Raw genomic sequence first — 15,786 nt, 5'->3', positions numbered from 1 at the left:
TTTCCTTATATATTTAATAGAGGGAGAAAAAAAAATGAACAGAAAAATGCGGCAAAAACTGAATGGAAAATACTGTGAAAAAAAAAACATTTTTGTTGCATTCATTCTGCAGCGTTTTTAGCTGCACTTTGCTACATGGGGCTTTTGCCTTAGACTCTTGCTACCACACTAAACAGTAGCAGATTATCATGTCATCTACTATTTACAATAGACAAACAAGCAGCGATAACATCCATCTCGCACAGGTTTCAGCTGGAACAGAGCCTGTCCTACATGGGGGGCCCTTCATCCATTGGCTGTTATGGAAAAAGAATATATAGTAAAATACTGAAGTGTTTACATAAGGTAAAGGACATGAATTTATCTGTAGAAATCTAGAAACATTTCTAAAATTTCAAAAATGTTTCGAAATGGCACATGATTTCACTTGTGATGCTCATACAACACTAGATCCGGTTAGCAGAAAACATTGGCGTGCGGACTGTCCCCCAATGACAGATATTATATTGGATTTATACATACCTGACCCTTTGTTCTCCTAGGAGATAAGACATGGTTGGAAGGTCTGACAAGGTGTTGAAGACACTGTTGAAGACCGGTCTCCTATGCAAATAGAAATACATAGAATAACAATTACATATAAGCGTCAGTTCTCATGGTTTGCTTACTAAATACACTTGCAGCATTTTTTCCCGATTTGTATTCCCAGTCCAGCCCTGATAACCTCATATGGCCAACCGCAGCATGGCAGGTAAAGCTTGCAGCATAGTTTTGGTTTACCCAGGACGCTGCACCTGGAAATAGAAGCCCTCATATATATCCACAAACATTTGCTTAGCTCTTTTTAAGCCAAAACTTTCAATGCTTAACCAGATAACAATCCCTCTCAGTTCTATTCAATAGGAAATAGGTCTGTTTGGACGCCTTCAAGGTGATTGCTGAATCAGGACTGGCTCTGCATTGTTTCCAGAAAGGGAATAGGCATTGTGATATATTGTAAGCTCTAGGGATAAACAAAAAGAAATGCTACAGGTCTAAGGCTAGGTCCACGCTACTGTCTGTTGCTCTCATCCATCACAGGATAAGAGCAATGGACATTAAATGACAGACGTAGATGGAGCCCCCCCTCCATTAAGTGTCTGCATTCACCCTAATGTACAAAACAAGACTGAGGCTGGGAATAGACAAAGGGGAGGATCCACCGCTGTCTGTTACTCTACTGTAGTTAATATCCATTAGTGTCATCCTATTACTAATAGTAGTGCGAATGTAGCCTAAGGCTGGCCATACACATGAAATAGCTATCAGATGAATGATTGTTTAGCCAACAGTTGTCTCTCCCAACGTCCCCTTACACATGCACCCTCAGCTCAGGCCTGGTTCAGATCTGCGTTCGGTAATCCGTTCGGGGAGTCCGCATGGGGACCCCTCCCTCGAGCGGAATACCAAAAGCAATGGCAAGCGGTGAGCTTATGAAAGCACACAGATCCCATAGACTATAATGGGGTCCGTGTGCTTTCCGTGCGTTGTCCGCACAAATCATGCAGAGGAAAAAGTACTTCATGATCTACTTTCCTGTCCGCATGACTCGTGCAGACACCATGCAGAAAACACATGGACGCCATTATAGTCTATGGAGTCTGTGTGCTTTCACTGCTTACCGGTAGTCCGTTCAGGGGATCCCCATGCCGACTCCCCGAACGGATTACCAAACGCAGGTGTGAATCAGGCCTTAGAGTCTATCTGTTGTCTGTAGAAAGAAGGGAGTGAGCCAGACAACTTTGACTTGTCTGTCGGAGAAGATGATAATCTGGTGAAATTGATGGATTTGGTTAAAATGCATCTATTGTGTAGGTGACTAATAGGTGACAATAATACTGATCATCTGTGTAACAAAAATATCCAAATGATCTTCCACGTGCAGGAAGTTTTCACACTCCACAGGATAGGGGGTAACTTGCTGATTGTCGGGTTCCCACAGGATTGAACGGAGCAGCATGTATTGCTCCATTCATTTCAATGGGGCCATCAGAGACAAAACACTGCACTCGGCTATCTCCAGCAACCTCATTGAAATAAATGGAGTGGCCTTCAGTGCCCGACCAGATGCTCCATTCAAAACGGGGCGCAAATCACCCCGATTCTTGTGATTGGTGGGGGTTCCCCTGAAGATCAGCAAGTTATACAAGTCTGCCAGAAATAATGGAAGCGTGATGAGATCCTGGCCTACCCTTTAAAGGGGGAGCCTGTGAGAACTTACCTTCTCCCGGGGGTTTCTGGCTGACTCTAACCTTGGGTCACATGATCAGAACCAGCACCTGGTCCGAATCTTGTACTATAGGGCTTGGATTTACTATTATAATAATCTAGTCTGCCCGCACCTACTGTATATCAGTATATACATTTCTTTACCTAACATGGGTTGTCCAGAAGTATCCAGCACTGCCGCCCTAGTGGTCACCACTGGTTCTGCAGCAGTGATGTCACCTCTATTACCTTTATGAGATCCATGCATGTACGGCACATGATCACGGAGGTCAGTGATTGGATGACTGATGTACGTGACGTCATCGCTCTAGGATTACTAGGTTACAACTATACTTCACTCACATAGTTACATATGTTACATAGTAGATGAGGTTGGATAAAGACATTAGTCCATCAAGTCACTTGGGGTCACAATGCCAGGTACTAGCAATGAAATTTGTAGATTTTCATTAGCCCTGACATTACTCTGACAAGACTGGAGCAGCCCTTTAAGTGAATCTATACAAGCTATGGAAGGGACATGCTGATGTATGATCACAGTAATAGGAGGGCAGCAGCTGGACCCATCAAGGACCCGGTTATTACAACCACCCTACGTGACCCTGGCCTGGGCCTGACCCTCAAGGCTCTAAGAAGGAGGCGGGGCGAGGAGCCTGCAGCAGGAGAAGGGTTAAAAGTGTGCTGCGCCTGCGCACTGACGTCACGGCTGGTGTATGGTGGCAGCGGCCGCAGTGTGTAGAGAGGCGGGGAATTAGCTCAGGGTTGTCGGTGCTGGAGCAGGATCGGACCGGCGCGGAGCTCCAGGCTGTATCCCGGGCGCTGTGTTCTGCTGTGACCCCGGCCTGGATGGGAAGAGCACGGATTCTGTGATCGGAGAGGTTCGGGAAAGGTTTCCAAGGTACACAGGGCAGCTAATACCGGGGGTGCCAGGGGGTGATGCTTCCGGCTACTCGGTGATCACCGGCGGCTTCCTGGAGAGGAGGGTCCGGGAGGAGGCGGCGGTGTCTTGTGGGAGAGCGGGCAGATGGACGTGTCAAGCCTGGGGCCTGCGATCTGCTCATCCCCGCTGCTGCTGCTGGAAGTGTCCGGGGCCAGGACTCAGGACTCTCCTCCTGGAAGGAGCCTTCACAGTCTGGAGATGAGCACGAGCTCCTGGCCAGGGTCTGATCGCCTCCTGGGCTTGCTGGGACTTGTAGTGCCACTAAGCAGGTCAGATAAGTGCAGCCTTGTCAGTTCTGTAACTCCACCAATTGGATCTTTGTACTTTGTGGCCATTTAAAGGGACCTATGACCATCATGGTTGTCCTCACTTATGTAGTCTGTGTCAGAGATGTCACCGGTCGGGTCGATGGTTTTCTCTTTTAAGAAAGCCTGTAGTGCCCGGTGTAATGTAATGTATTAGTGATGGCTATCCCCATGGGACTTGGCTCTGGTGTCGCTGTCATTACTGGCCTTGTTGTGGACCTTCAGTCTTTGCACGCTCTGCTCGGTGATTTGCGCCATTGTCCAGGTGAGGTTGTCCATTTCGTTTTATTATTTGATACGGGGTCCATGAACTTCATTGCTCACCTCTTCCCGGTCTGTGTTCACCTGTATACAGGTCACTAGTGATGTCCAGTTTGTGCAAGGAGACCATTGCAGCCAATCTCAGGCCTGAGCAGTGACCTCTTCCTAAACGGTAGGTGACCACTGAGGTCTGGGGTTCACTGCGTTGGTCACCGGTTACAGCCAGGTTACCTGTATATAGATAATCGTCTCGGAGAGAGGTGAGTATTGCTGTGTTATGTTTATGGCCACACTATTAAAAAATGAAATGGACAATCCCTTTAAAGTACCTGGTTTAGAAAACATCCCTTCGTATGGTGCAGGAACGATGGTCACGTGATGTCCAGTATCCTGAACATCTGGAGAGATATACAGGGAAGACCCCCTGCTCTCTAATGTAGCTGCTGCTCAGGGGTCTCTGTGGTATTCCCTTTGGCATCACTTCTATGGCTGCAACCCCATTGACCAGATTTGGGTCCCCTCCTGCTATTAGATTTATCAATACAGTATACACTACCTGTTCTCTCATTTCCTAATGTGACTGGTGCACGGTGAATTTTCTGCAAATCTGCATCGCCTATATCCTGTGTGGACATAGGCTGAATTTTGTGAGCACTTCAGATGCTCTCTCTTTGGGGAGGCAGAGGGTTCCCTTCATAGTATGTTGTCTGTATTGAGATGTGGGGCTTCTAGGCCATGTTACTGCAACACTTAAGCCACATCACAAAAATTGCGGTCCTATGTGTGGTTTTGCTGCTGTTCTAGGAAATACTTGTAGTGCGGCTTCTATGAGCAATGAGTCTTAGGGGTTTTCCTGCAATTGACAATAGCTTATAAATGGATAAATCCGCACGGCACATGCCTGACTGCTGCATTATTCAGGTACCTGCTTACTGTAGCTGTACAGTGTGGAAGAATGGGGTCTCAAGACCCTTGTAGTGAATAGTGCAGCCCTGGCAATCGGACGATTATCTATCCTGTAGATAGGGGATTGATGTCACTTGTGGGAAACCCCTTTAAGGAAATCTGTCACTAGGCAATCCCTTCTGAGAAAAGCTCTTGCATCAGTCATTGTACACCCGCTGTTTGGTGCACCCTATTACTACTTGGCACAGTGTGTCATAAGGCTCGGGCTACATAGTGACTTTAGCTGAGACAGCTGTTGCAGGGTGACGGTGATCTTTGGATGTGCAACATCACAGCTGATGTAAGTCAATGGGGTTGCAACACTCGGGGGCAAGAAAATGGTTTAGTGCTCCTTCTCTTTCCCTGCACTGTGCAACACTTTTCTGTGACAAGGTGCTCGGATATATTTTTGGGGACTTGCACTTCTCTCTATGATCAGTGTAGGTGGTAGAGATGCAGAGCTGTTATGCAATGACTATGTGAAGGTTGGGATCTATAATGTATTTGTCCTGCTCCATGGGGCAATGAGGACTGCATGTAGCCCAGGACTGGAGGCTGCAGATCTTAATAACCCCTCCGTTACCTGCCTTGTGAGGTGTTAGGTCATTTTCACCTACCTGCAATGTTGACACAACACCAAACATCCCAAACTTGGATCATCAAGGTTCTTGACATGTTTCTGACAGTCTGCATTGAGGTTACTATGAGATTGTCTTGTCTTGACTTGTGTGTCAATGCACATGGAGTTTTTGGACGTGAATTCTGATGCAGAATCCGCACAGAAAAAAGTCTCCCGTTGACTTCCATGGGTTCCTTTTTCCACTCAAAAAGGAACCCATTGAAGTCTATGGGAGGCTTTTTTCTGTGCAGATTCTGCATCAGAATTGACGTGCATTGATCCTTATAAATCATTGCTGAAAAGTCTTAGTGTAGCCAAAGCCTAAAGTGTTATCTGCTGCAGGTACTGTGTAAAGTGCTGCCGTTGGGACTTATTCACATGTCGTCTTTCAGTGTACGTACACTGGATGAACAGAGATTTGCTCCAATTTGGTCTGTTTTGGACCATGGAGCTCCCCTGTAGTGCTGTGTGTGCTGTCCGTTTTTTACGGACCCAAATAAATTACCGTATACAGTTTATGAAACTAATCTGATCCATTTTTAACTTGCTTGAAAAACGGGACAACTGTCGGCAGTGCAAAACTGGGAAGTAAAGCGGGATTGTGTGCCGTCCCTGGTTACATGGACATCACCCGTCCGCTGAAAGCCCTTAGGCCTCAAGCGAGTTTTCAGGCCAAGGCTCTGCCAATGCGGGTCCGATGCTCTGTTCAGCAGAACCCAATGGGGGATGGATGTCACCAGGATGTCATCAGAATGCATCACGCCATGAAATTGGTACCCACTTGGCGTAGTATGGACAGCAGAGCTGAGCAGGGGCAGGGACTTCGAGCTTCATAGATCAATAGGATACAAAAAGTCCCTTCTCCTGTATGGGTTCAGGCTAGTAAATCTGACTGATGTATGGGCTGGAATTTCTGATCCAGGTTACTCTTTGTGCATGGGGCCGCCGGCCAATGATTGCATCGATTACCACAAACCAAAATATTGTAGGAGTCAGTTGACCTTTACTATTGTAATGGGGCCCTTATACAGTATATAGTATTATGATTTAATAATAGAGAGGCTTAACCATTTCCTATAATAGGATTTTGTTGTTGGACACCCCCAAGAGACATATAAGATTCTTCCAGCTTCTTCTGTAAGGTATGTGAGGATCCTAGAAGAGGGCCGCAGACATGCCAGAGCTCCATGCCCCATGCTAATCGCTGGAAGATTGACAGTCACCCATGTAACGTTGAGGTATGCTAGGTGAACCGTTTCAAGATAATCCCCCCCCCCCATATAGATAACCCAATGATTCAGTCATTGGGGTCTTAAAGGCTTTTATCCAGGTACATCCCCTTTAAAGGACCACATAAACCAATATCGTTTTCACCTATAGGTAAATGGTTACATCTGGAGATGTGGGAGAAAACCCTGACATGTGGGGGCAGATATTTCCAGGATTCCATTGAAGAACAATAGTCTTTCCCCAGGCTATAGATGGCGAAATGTTGCTGAATAAGAATAGGTTGCATTCAGGTGCACAGTGAATGGAGATAAGGGACTAACTGACGAATCTATTAGGTGATGCCAGGCACCCCCAGGCATTAGATTTCTGAGTGGGATCTTTTTAGGTTTTCCTCCTTTTTCCAGTGATGGTTGAAATGTCTTGCAGATGACAAGGAGATGGGATACATTCACACTTAGCACCCTTTTACACGGGCCATTGATCAGTCCAGATTGTCCCTGATCACATCTTTTATGTGGGCGTAAAAATTCTGCCCTATATACAGTAATGTGCTACCGAAAATAACGAAAATATACCTACTATGTGTGGCCTGAATTGACTGTTCGTTCCTATATGGTTTGCATTGCACTGCATAGAAAAAAATGGAGTTCATCATCTTTGCCCCTCCCCGTGTGGCCCCTCCACCTGACCCATCTATCAAAGTCAATGGAACCACACTTACCCCTGTCCCACGGGCCCGATGCCTTGGAGTAACACTGGAACCTGACCTATCCTTCAAGTCACTCGTTCAAACCCTCAATACTTCCTGCCGCCTCCAACTCAAGAACATCCACCAAATCCGCTCCTTCCTCACCCCTAAAACTACTAAGACGCTCGTCCATGCCCTCATAATCTCCCGCCTAGATTACTGCAACACCCTTCTCCATGGACTTCCAGCTAAGGGGGCGTTCACACTACCATCAGTGTCCGACAGGTAGTGTCCGCTGCTAATGTCCGTTCAAAATCTTGCATGGACATTAGGAGCGGACACTAGCTGTGTCCGTGACATTTTTCATTCATTTAAATGGAGAGTGGGTGCGTTCTTTTGCACTCCGTGCCTGTCCTTAAGTGTCTGTTCCTAAAGATGTCCGACTTTTCAAGCGGACAGAAAAAACCTACATGTCGGGTTTTGCTGTCCGCTTGAAAAGTCAGACATCTTTGTGAACGGACACTTAAGGACAGGCATGGAGTGCAAAAGAACGCACCCACTCTCCATTTAAATGAATGAAAAATGTCACGGACACAGCTAGTGTCCGCTCCTAATGTCCATGCAAGATTGTGAGCGGACACTACCTGTCAGACACTGACGGTAGTGTGAATGCTCCCTAACACCCTCGCCCCCCTCCAGTCCACCTTAAACTGCGCTGCTCGCTTAATCCACCTCACGCCCCGATCTTCATCGGCTGCCCCCCTCTGCCAGTCCCTCCACTGGCTACCTGTAGCCCAGCGAATTGAGTTCAAGCTACTAACGCTAACATACAAAGCCATCCACAACCTGTCCCCTCCATATATCTCTGACCTCATCTCCCGCTACCTGCCCACACGTAACCTCAGATCCTCCAATGACCTCCTACTCCGCTCTGCTCTCATCCGCTCCTCACACAACCGTCTCCAAGACTTCTCCTATGCATCCCCCATACTCTGGAACTCCTTACCACGACACATAAGACTGACCCCCACAATCACAGGATTCAAGAAGGCTCTGAAGACTCACCTATTCAGGAAGGCCTACAACCTCCGATAACACTATCACCGCACCGCCATCTGTACAGTCTCCCCCTCTCCTTCTGTCTCTACCCCCCCTTACCTCATAGATTGTAAGCCCTCGCGGGCAGGGCCCTCTACCCCACTGTGCCAGTCGGTCATTGTTAGTATTATATCTACCTGTATATTTTGTGTATTGTATGTAACCCCCAAATGTAAAGCACCATGGAATTAATATAATAATGTACAGCACTATGGAATTAATGGTGCTATATAAACAATAATACTACTAATAACAGGCTCTCTATAGGAGAACTGGTCATATACGTGATCAGCGCTTCTTATGACCAGGTATTGGTCTGCGTAAACGGGTCTTTGGGCTATGATCACATTTCTAAAGAATCCAAATGATTACCCGTGGATCATATTGAATATAATGGAGTCCATTCTATTTCGACAACAAGGTGGTTGATGTACAGGACCAGCCGACGTGTCTGTTGTTTTGCAGCGCTTTGCTTTTTGTCCTCTCTATAAGGTTGTTAGGTGTTCGGTATCAGTAGTCGGCCGCAGCTTCCAGCAAATTGTCTCACGATCCAGTCTGAAGTATCTGATTTTATGGTTTCCTGTGTAAAAAGCTTCTCATGGTTCTCATTCCGCCTTGGTAGCACCTTATATCACATCTTCTAGTTCTGTACTCCTTGCGTCACTCCGGTGTAGACTGCGACACCTGTGACTTGTGGACAGGTGTGAGGTGGAGACGCCGTTGTCGTTTTGTGAACGCTGCGGTGTTGTGTTCTCATTGCTATGAAAGCTTTCCCTGTATACGTCCTTACTGCTGAAAATACCTGCATGGTTTCAAGTATAACTCTGCCTGGAAGACATTCTCTGTATTTATAGTTATCAGGAATTTCAGGTTACAACATCCACGAATGTGTCAGAAGAAGTTGATGGTTGTGCCAAGTGCAGCTCAATTTCTAAAGGTATCCAATTTTTTTCTAGCTAAGAAAGCGTTAAAATAATTTCAGGTACAATATGGTCTTTTTTTCTTTTTTTTTTTTTTGCTATGAATGTGTCCTGAATGGAGATGTATCTGGTTCCCTCTGCCTAAGGTGAAGGATTTTACACCCTTCATATGCTGAAATAGTGTTGAACTCCTCAACATTTGTTTAGAGACAGCAGATATTTTGTATCCTCCTCAAAACGGACCCATAAGACCCTATTCACATCTGCATTCGGGTTTCCATTCGGAGAGTCTGCTTGGGGACCCCCGAATGGAAACCTATATGCATAAAAGAAGCGGTTACCTAAGGGCTAGTTCATATGGGGTGGATTTTGATGTTGAATCCACCTCAAATCCGCCCCCTCACAATAGAGGTCTGTGTAGATCAATATTGTTTTTTTTTCCGTGAGCAGTTTGTTCCGGCTCACAGAAAAAAGAAGCGAGCTGCCCTTTCTTCAGGTGGATTCCGTGTCTGATTCAGCTGTGGCGTTCGCTTCGCGCCAGCACCCTCCGGACTAGGCCCATTCATTTGGGTCTAATCTGGAGCGGAAAGCCACGACTGCACTGCACTAGCCCTAAGGAAACCCACAGGCCCCATAGACTATGGGGTCTGCGAGTTTCTTTAGGTAAGCCTTTTTTATGTGTATAGGTTTCCGTTTGGGGAAGGAGGAAGATCCCTAAGCGGACTCCCCAAACGGAAACCCAAACATAGATGTGAACCGGGCCTTAGTTTTATTTTCCATGTTTAGTACGAGAAACTGCAGATATGAAACCATCTGCTCTTGAGCATGACACATTGTCAAGATCCTATATGGCAACCTTTCTTCCTTTTGTCACTTTGACTCCCTAATGCTAAGGCCTCACTTACATGACTTTGGTGCAGTCTGCGGGACAGTGAGAACTGCACAGATGATACCTGGATTGGTATTTGGGTGTCATCCACGGTTTTCATTTGCTCATCCATGCTATTGAATAGGCCCATCTGCAAGTACAGCTGTGTGTAAAACGTATGGGTCCGTATTTTTATCCACAATTGCGGTCGAGTGCCTGAAGCCTTTAGCTCTGTAGCAGACACCGCTGAAAATTGGCAGAGACCAGTCCTGTATGGAGGATTTTTTTTATTTTTTTTCCACTTCAGCAGATCCCATTATAGATAATGGTGTCCATGGGTAACCACTGCTTTAACAGTCCGGCCCTCCATTGTTCGAGTCCCCCAGTGAGTTTTCACAGGGAGACCCTGGTGGTGGTTTGAATTTGGAGCTGGTTTTGGATCAGCAGCAAATTCAGTGGTGTGAACGACCCCTTAGTGGTCACATTGGCTAGTAATGTTTGCAGTAATCCTGATTGTATCTCATGTGTGTCAATAAAGCTTTGGTGCTCTGTAAATGGCACCGGTTGGATACGTTCACAGTCCCAAATGTTTGGCGTTAGCACTACAATGTCCAGAATATACCTTTCACTCCGGACCTTCCTTTAGTATACATCTTGCTACTTCCCCCTGACTGTGACCATTACTGCTCGGTTGTTCAGGCTCGCTTACCGTTAACCAGTCCATTTATGTTTAACCAGGTTTATACTCGGCACAACATCGCTCTGACCTTTTGCGCTTTGCTGGATTCTGCTTTGACTTTTCCATTCTTACTGTGGAAAATGTATTTTTCTTTCGCCGTGAAATGCACAAGTTTGATGAATAACATCCTTCCCCTTGAAAAACCTGCCAGGCGGGGTGTTTAGTGTTACCTTCTGCTCAGACAGATGTCTGTCCAATTATAACCAATCCCATGAGCTGAAGGTGAGCGTAGCCGGCCGCGGGCCCCGTCAGTAAGCCTTCCTGACACAAGCAGACATTCTTATACCGTCTTCCGCACCTATGAATCAGCTCTTGGTCCCGTCATCAAAATACCAATGCGAAATGTGTTTTATTTTTCCTTGCTTTTTGGCGTATGATTTGTATATAGTGAGATAATTTATTGCCGTGGATCTTGTCATTTTTTTTTTTTCTGATTTATACAGTACATGTGTTTCTCAGCTAGGTTATTTATCAAACCGGTATCTGCTCATAAAGTTTTTCATCCTGTCTAAATCTTTCATGACATCCTATTCCTGGCTCTCAGTAGTGACGACAATGGTCTACTTTTTATTGGCGTTGTAAGTATTCGTGTTTTGGAAGGTGGAGAACTCCACAGTGAGGGCTCGTGCAAACTACTGGCACAGAGCCCGTGCTGACAATGCACTTGGTACACAGAGATATCCCCTCCTCGAAGCAGTGTTTCTAGGAAAACATACCTTATCCATATGGAATATGAGAGCGCACGTGTCCTATCTATCTATCTATCTATCTATCGCACATACATTATTGTAGCCCCCTGGGAACCAGTTCATGATTAACATTTCCATGTACCAGACCTTACAACTAGAGATGAGCGAACACTGTTGGGATCAGCCGATCCGAACAGCACGCACCCATAGAAATGAATGGAAGCACCTGTGACGCTGATTTTGCCGGTGTCCGGCCGGCGTCACAGGTGCTTCCATTCATTTCTATGGGTGCGTGCTGTTCGGATCGGCTGATCCCAACAGTGTTCGCTCATCTCTACTTACAACCCTACTTTGACTACCTACCGTATTGCTGACCTGGCTTGTTTTTTGAGCACTGCCTGTCCTGACCACCTGCCTGCATCTCAATTAATGCACAAACTCTGCCAGCCCTGACCTAGGCCCGTACCTGACCATTCTCATTGTCTGCACCTTGGTCCATTGTGTTGGTGTCTCTTGTTCCTAAACCAGCCATCGCCTACATTGGGACCACTCCAGGAGGTAGTAATTTGGTGGTGGTATTCCTAAAACAAAGTCTTGTATGGGGGTTGGGGCTAAAATAAAACTGGGGAGGCCATTTAAACAACGCCAATAGGAGTGGGCTAAATCAAAACCAGCTCGATGACGCTGCGGGTCCACAACCTACTGCTTGCAAAGGTTATTATATTGGTAGGGCCCCAGGTAGACCGGTCGCTTATCGATGAGTAAATGATGGCATAGGCTAGTGATCTACTGATGGTATGGATGGAAACTTCTTTAGACACAAGGCCAATGTTGTAGATGTGCAGCTTTTTATCTGTTGCAGATTTTGTTGTGTTTTTTTGAGCCAAAGACAAGAACGGCTACAGAAGGAATGGGAAATATATAGGAAGCCCTTATACTTCTACCTTCCACTCCTGGCCTTGGCTCAACAAAGTACAGCAAAATCTGCAACACAAAAAGCTATTTCTACAGTGTCGGGCCTTAGTCTTTAGTTTGGAATCACATCTACAGTTTTAGGTGCCATTTTTAATGCAGTTCTTGGGAGTCAAAGTCAGAAGTGGATCCAGCGGAAAGGAGAGATAAAAGTTCTTCCTTTTGTATTTCCCTTTCCTATTAGTCATTCCCAACTTTGGTTCAGAGAATCTGCTACGAAAACTGCAAATGTGTTGGATTCTTATGTCGCGTCATTTTATACCACTGGCAAATTCAGTGCAAAATCTGATTCTTTCCTGCAGATTTTGATGTGGATTTGGCCGCCTTCTTCCATAGAGCGGGAGGTAAATGACCTAGTTTTCTATGGATATATCTAGAGGCAGCTGTATTCTTATCTACAGAGGAAACGCACTGGCGTGTAGGTATGAAAGTGAATGTTCAGTAAATCCGTATACTTCTTGAGCTTCCCGATGATGGTGCTGGTGATAACTATGGGAGGGTGTCAGTATGTGAGTCATTATTATGGCTGTTGCTTGGACACTCCGCTACTTGCACTTTTATTTTTGTCCTGGGAACGATAATGTGATGGGATTTCGTCTATTTCCAGTCATCTACAGCTGAGTGCAGTCAAATAATAAGCATATCTGTATTTCCAATCTGCAGAAAAATCACAATTATGCCGTCATTTCTGCTGCATTGGAAATTTTAGTCTGAAGCGATGTTCACATCTGCGCCGCAGAAATTGGGGGATAGACGTTCTGGACAAATTGCCACTGGAAAAGCAGCAGTTTTGTGGGGGTCAAAAATTCAAAATGCAGTAAAATAGGAAGTGTTTTTGTCTGTACAGAGTTGTCAATATATCACCTGTTCACAGGATAAGTGACCATTGTCTGATCCCGATTCCCCCACTGTACATGAGGACAAAAGGGAACAGTCTCCCTCTATGGAAGGAACCTTATGTTGTATTTTATTAACTCTGCCATTGACATGGATGCTAATATGGTCTGAATGGTGCAAAATCGTGCTAGAAATGGCAGATCGATTGGTGTGTGCACCGCTTTTCGGACCCTCATTTATAGTTTTTTTTTTTTTTTTTTTCTAGCGTTTGGGTGTCCATCCTACGAGTCCGCATGTGGACTCAAAAGACTGAGACCCTGTCCACTTAAAATGCGGTTAGATTCAGAAACCTGAGGACCCCATAGAGTATATAATGGTTCCATCAGGTTTATACTGAAAACGCTGGTGAGAAAAGTCTTCCATGCCAGACTTGTTTCTCTGCGGATTCTGCGGCGAAGACTGCAACGAAAGTGTGAATTCGGCCTATAAAATTCAAAAGTGTGTTGGGGAGCCTTCACACGGGGTAAAGGCGCGTGTATTTTTGCAAAATACACGTGTAAAAATAAGACTCCCATTGACTGCAATGACATTTTACATGTGTATTTTTACACGTGTATCTTGCAAAAATTCACGCGCGTTTACTCCGTGTGAAGACCCCCTTGGGCAGGATTCTGGAGACTGGAAGTATTCGTACCAGTCTTCATACGTTGGCAGAGGTTGCCACCATTTATGACAATTATGTAGAGTCGGTCATGACCAATTGTTGGAGAAGTCAGAAACGATACCGAGATTTACTCTGGCTGTGGAATAAAATGATTATTCTACAATTACTATTGTATGACTAGTTAGATCAGGGGTAGAGAACATTCGGCTCTCCAACTCCCAACATGCTCCATTCACTTCCTTGGGAGTTCCAAGAACAGCAGAGCAAGTATGCGTGAACCGGAGGTTCCCTACCCCTGAGTTAGCTGCACAGCTTTCTTATCTCCATAGAAAGTCAATCACTGGCTTTTCATGAATTAGAAGCTTCTGACTGACCATGGCTGCCGGCCATTTATGGAGGAGTCAGGCTGCCGAGGAATAGGAATCGGTGGTTTGGCCTACCCACTCCATTGCACCCTCAACCGGGCCGTGTGCCTGCGCTGTAATGAGCTGGCCTAGATTTCAGGCATCATTTATATCCTCGTTTGCTTAGATATTTTTATTGCTGTGTTTTATTAAAGCTCAGTCTGTAAGGACTTTGATATGGTTGTAGTGCTTGTACTTTCTGCTGCTTTATGGAAGCCTTTGCCGTGTCCTTTTCTCCTGTACATGCTGAAGCTTGTCATTTTATTGTGTCTCCATAATTATTCGCAACCGCGCAGAAATAAGCAGTTTACGTGGTATTTGTGTGAGCGCCAGATCTCAGGCGTTATGGTTAGAAACCCCATACAGACTGCTAGGGTATAGTCTGTGACCAATACTCACTAGACTGGGGCTACATCCACAGGGATCCATGCTCTTTACAACATTAGCATTGTGGATAAGATCAATGGATGGGGTTAACTTGCTCTGTGAGTTTTAACCTTGCTGTAGGGGATTTGCATAGATTCCTGTATATGAGCCACAGCAAAAAAAAATTAACCCAATTTTGGGTGTTTGTTTTTGTTTTTTTTCCCCTGCGGTGGTTTGAAGTGGAACGACTGCAGAATTTTTCTAATATTGGCCATGTCCAGGAGCCAAGACCCCTGCAGATATACTGCACCAGGACTGCGCGGCTCCCGGTAATCTTTAAATGCTGAGAGCCGCTCTGTTTTCTTGCTCTATAAACTGTAGCGGTGCGTTTTTGTGTTGTAGCGCTCCATAGACTTCATTGGGGCGGTGCCGCAGCATCAAAACCCTCCTCTTCAAATCATATGGCAAAGTGAGCAAAACCTGTACCGGTAAACCCTCCGTCCCTAAACGTATGATCAGCAGGGGTCTTGAAAGTCAACTCCTCTCAGATCTAATATTGATGACCCATCCTAATAGCGCTGAGTACACTGCACACCTACAGAGGATTGGTCATTGAGATTCAACATGCCTGATCCTTCTTTCCCCCAATATCATCTGCCCGGAAGAGGAAGGGGTGCTGCTGGGGACAACACCTTTAGCATCTGTTTTATTGATTCCTTGCCAAGCTATGTCAGTGAATGGCGGCAGAATATTATCATATCATATATTCGGATGTCATTGAACCTATTTGACCATGTCATGGAGATCTGTAAACGTACAATAAGCCTGGTAAGAAGCTGGAACAGTAGAGAAATAGAAGTGTCAGCAAAGTCCCAGAAATGATTATTCTGCGGAAGAGAATATGATGTTTGTCAGCGGCGACCGTGTGGGCTGTAATCTGTCTAGTAAGCAAGGTCAGCGCTAACTTCAGGCT

General features: G+C 45.6%; 1 protein-coding gene across 5 annotated transcripts in view; it reads left to right on the top strand.

The window, feature by feature from the left end:
• The first annotated feature begins 2,974 nt into the window (after positions 1 to 2,974).
• The window catches only part of EVI5 (ecotropic viral integration site 5), an 85,350-nt gene continuing 72,538 nt past the window's right edge, over positions 2,975 to 15,786 (top strand). For all 5 annotated transcript variants that reach the window (XM_075286552.1, XM_075286551.1, XM_075286549.1 and 2 more), the window contains exon 1: positions 2,975 to 3,166. The gene's annotated coding sequence lies outside the window, so the exon portion shown is untranslated. The remainder of the gene's footprint in view (positions 3,167 to 15,786) is intronic.

This window comes from Leptodactylus fuscus, chromosome 9, assembly GCF_031893055.1.
Source record: "Leptodactylus fuscus isolate aLepFus1 chromosome 9, aLepFus1.hap2, whole genome shotgun sequence".
Classification (NCBI taxonomy): domain Eukaryota; kingdom Metazoa; phylum Chordata; class Amphibia; order Anura; family Leptodactylidae; genus Leptodactylus; species Leptodactylus fuscus.
This window is presented reverse-complemented; position numbering and strand designations above follow the sequence as displayed.